This window comes from Condylura cristata, unplaced genomic scaffold (genome assembly GCF_000260355.1).
Source record: "Condylura cristata isolate star-nosed mole 26May11 unplaced genomic scaffold, ConCri1.0 scaffold00072, whole genome shotgun sequence".
Taxonomy (NCBI): Eukaryota; Metazoa; Chordata; class Mammalia; order Eulipotyphla; family Talpidae; genus Condylura; species Condylura cristata.
In genome coordinates, this window is record NW_004567173.1 from 480836 (window position 1) to 484371 (window position 3536).

The 3536-nt window shown below is 66.1% G+C and overlaps 1 protein-coding gene across 1 annotated transcript in view; it reads right to left on the bottom strand.

Annotated features, from left to right (window-relative positions):
* Positions 1-3536, bottom strand: part of BMP6 (bone morphogenetic protein 6) — a 46200-nt gene that overhangs the window by 23631 nt on the left and 19033 nt on the right. The gene's annotated exons all lie outside the window — the stretch shown is intronic.

Genomic DNA, 3536 nt, shown 5'->3' on the forward strand with positions numbered 1-3536 from the left:
CTGCACAGGCTCCCACCCGCACACTCTCCTGCCCCCACACCCTCCCTGCCTGCACACCCTCCTGTCCCAGCTAGTCCAAGCCCAGGGCCCAGCCCCCAGCTCCCTCCCAAGATGGACCCTGGCTTTCACATTCGTCCCCAGCACTCCCCATCTTGCCTCCTCCCAACCCGTCTTCCCCTTGCATCTCTGCCCCCAGAACCAAGTGGGCTCAACACCGGCCTCAGGCCCACCGCTGGTCCCGCATGTCCTCAGCTCGTGGTGCTGACAGCCACCCTGGCGTGGCTGCCTAGAGACCGCTGGCTCCACCCAACACCTGGTCCCCCCAGCAGCTGTCCAGCTGGACTCATCCTCCTTCAGGCCTCGGTGCCCAGAATGAACACCGCTCTGGGTGTATCCACACGGGCCTACCCTGTGCCCTCAGCCCCATGCCTGGCAGCCACTGCAACCTCACTCGCCAGGGCCTGGGCTGGGATCTCACCATCCCGCCTCTCTCTGATGGCCACCTCGGCCACAGCACCTGCCCGTGGGCCTTGCCTGCAGCACGCTGCCCTCCTGGCCAGATCCTCCTGGTGCGGCTCTGCCTGTGGCTAACCCAGCGGGACTTAGGACGACCCCTACGATGAGGGGCCCCAGTGGCCACGGACGGGGGTGCCCCAGACCCATGCCCTGCAGGCCCCCTGTCTGTGCACACACCTGCTCTCTGGAGGCTGTGTCTCAGGGCCACTACCCCCTCAACCAGGGGTACCCCAGTGCCCTCCCCAACACCCTGGGGTCCACCCGCCTCCTGTGCTCCTATCCTGCCCGCTGGCCAGGACATCGCCCACTGCTCAGGACAAGGGGGACACAGAAGGCAGAAGTGGGTGTGAGCTGCAGCACTGGCCTGCACAGCTGGCCATGGGGTTGACCGGTGGGTCACAGGGGAGAGGGGGATCCCCAGACTGGTGGCCAAGTGGCTCAGGGTGGGCACTGGCGGGCAGGGGGATGACAGCAGGGCAAGGCGGGGCAGGAGCCGGGGACCTGGGGGGAGACTCTGTGCCCCTGGGCTGGGCCACAGCACAGACCCTGGAGGGCACCCGAAGTGACCCGTCCCCTGGGGTAAAGTCTGCCTGAGAGGGACTGGCCCAGAGCAGGCAGAGAGCCGCCCCTGTATAAGATCCTGTCAGGGAGGACCATTGGAAAGGGGCAAAATGGCCAGACAGGTCTGAGTGGAAACAGCCACAGCAAAGGCAACACCCACAGGCTCCCCCACGTCTGTGCCCCTCAGTCCAGGGCCAACCATCTCTGCCCCCCGGGGTCCCCCAGCCGCCTACTGGCTCCCTCCTGCACCTCCCTCCTCAGTCTCCTCCGGATTCTCCTCCCTGCTCAGCTCACCCTCCTCTATGGGGAAGGGAGTCTGGAGCCCCCTTTTCCTGGGCCCCCATTACAAGGTAACACCTATACACTCAGCAACTAGCCACAAAGATGGTGCTGGCCCAGGCCATTCCCCAGCAGGTGCCCATAGGGCGCTTCTCTGCACCCCTAGTTAAGCACCGGCACGCGCTGCCTGGGACGAGCCTGCTGAGCCCCAGTGCTCAGGGGGGGGGGGAGCCTCCAAGGATGCATCTCACCACGATCAGGAAGCCCTCACTGGGCACAGGCTGGGCACACCGGGTGCATTGCCACGCCACGCCCATCACACATGGGGCGAGCAGGTCTGAGGCCAGGGCCCCGGTCATCATAGGGGGCCGGGGACGGTTCAGGGCTGGGTGGCCGCTCCTCGTGACGACGGTGAAGGCCACACGCGCTGCAGAGCTGAGACTGCCCACCTGTATCTGTGTCCAAGCGCGGCCTCCAGCCCACGGGCCGACGTGAGGCTGGCCTGACCATGACCCTCACGCTGCCACTGGGGCCCAGCTGCTGGTGAGGCCGCAGATCGCGGCCCTCAAATCCCAATGCTGCAGTGACTCATCTGCCGTGAGAGCCAGACGGGAAAACCCACACACGCCCGGCTGGTGTGTCACGAGGGGCTCAGGTTTGGGGGGCCGGGACGCCTGTCTGGTCTCCCAGCCTGGCTGCGGCCCCTCGCGCCCTCCCACATGACCACAACCCCCCAGGCTGCCCAGGACCCCAGTGCCAGCCTCTCATAGACGCCTCCCTGTGCTCACAGTGCTGGTGCCTGCTCCAAGGTGGACAGACTGCCCAGACGTAGCCCCTTCCTCAACACTGCCCACTCGGCAGACTGGTCCAGCTCCCCCATGGCCGTGACCAAGGTGGCAGGAGGGAGTGACAGATGGGGGAGGGTGTCCTTGTCCCAGCTGGTGAAGGTCGGGGCGGACAGTGGCGCCCTCCCGGCCCCGCCCCCGGGTCCAGCACTCTGCCTGCCCCATGCCGGCATGCACGGCCCCGCCGCCTGTTTCTCCCCTGTCCGAGGGCCCCAGCCAGCCTGCATGTCCTGCCAGGCCTCCTCACAGGCACATGGCCCAGTCCCTACGCCCCGCCCTGCCCAGTGCGGGGGACAGGCGGGCAGCATCGCCAACGTGCAGGAGGCCGGCTCAGGCAGGATTTTAGCTAAGAGAAAAGAGAAGAAACCGGCTGCAGAACGAAAAGCAGCTGCTTGGAAACCAGCTGCCACTTTTGCCGTGTGGCCGGACCGTGCCTGGGCTTTCCGGGCCGGTCCTCCGGGGCCCGACGCAGAACACGGCTCACAGGGCCACGAGTCCGGGGGCAGGGGCCTCGGCCTGCTATGGAGGAGGCTGACCCTCCCGCCCCCCCACAGGCCTCCCTGGGTCCACCCCTGGATGGCAGGGCAGGGCATGATTCTTAGGAGCTGTGATGGCAAGCGTGGTCGTCCACGAGGTGGCCGCCACAGGGCAGAGCAAGGACAGCATGTCCAGCTTGTCCAGAGTGTCCACACTCCCTCGTGTAACCCCACTGCCCAAGGGGGACCCGGGCTGGTCCACACCCATGGGACCCCACAACAGGGGTGCTGCCCCTCATCCCGCATGTTCCCCAGCCGCCGCCACACCCATCACCCCAATACTGGGCTTAGTGCCTGGCCGTGCCGGACCCCAAAGTGCAGGGGCCTGGACCAGCCGCCTGTCCCCCAGGCACTCGGTCCCACAATGCCCTCACAAGGTGGTTCCTACAGGTCCAGGGCGCCCCGCAGGGAGGAGCCCCCTCGACCCTGTGGCTGAACCTCATGGGAGCTGGGGGCAGGGCGGTCCTCCCTCCCTCAAAACGGTCGGTCCCCCGACATACCTCCGAGCTGGCCCAGACCCTGTGCTACTCGCTGCTATTTGCTCAGTCGTGGGAAGTTCTGAGGATTTCGGTTTTTTAAAGCTGACTTTACCCATGTGGAACGTGGTGATGGTATTGCTTCTGGGGGGCCCGAGGAAGCGCCCACAAGGCACGAGTTTAAAAAGTCCACCCTGGGCTCTCCCCGGGGTGCAGTGGGTTACAGAGCAGCACTACTAGTTCAATCCCCACCCAGGAGGTGACCCACAGGACACAGCAGACCTCTCCTGTCCCACCTGCTGCTCCCCTCAGCTGTGTACTTC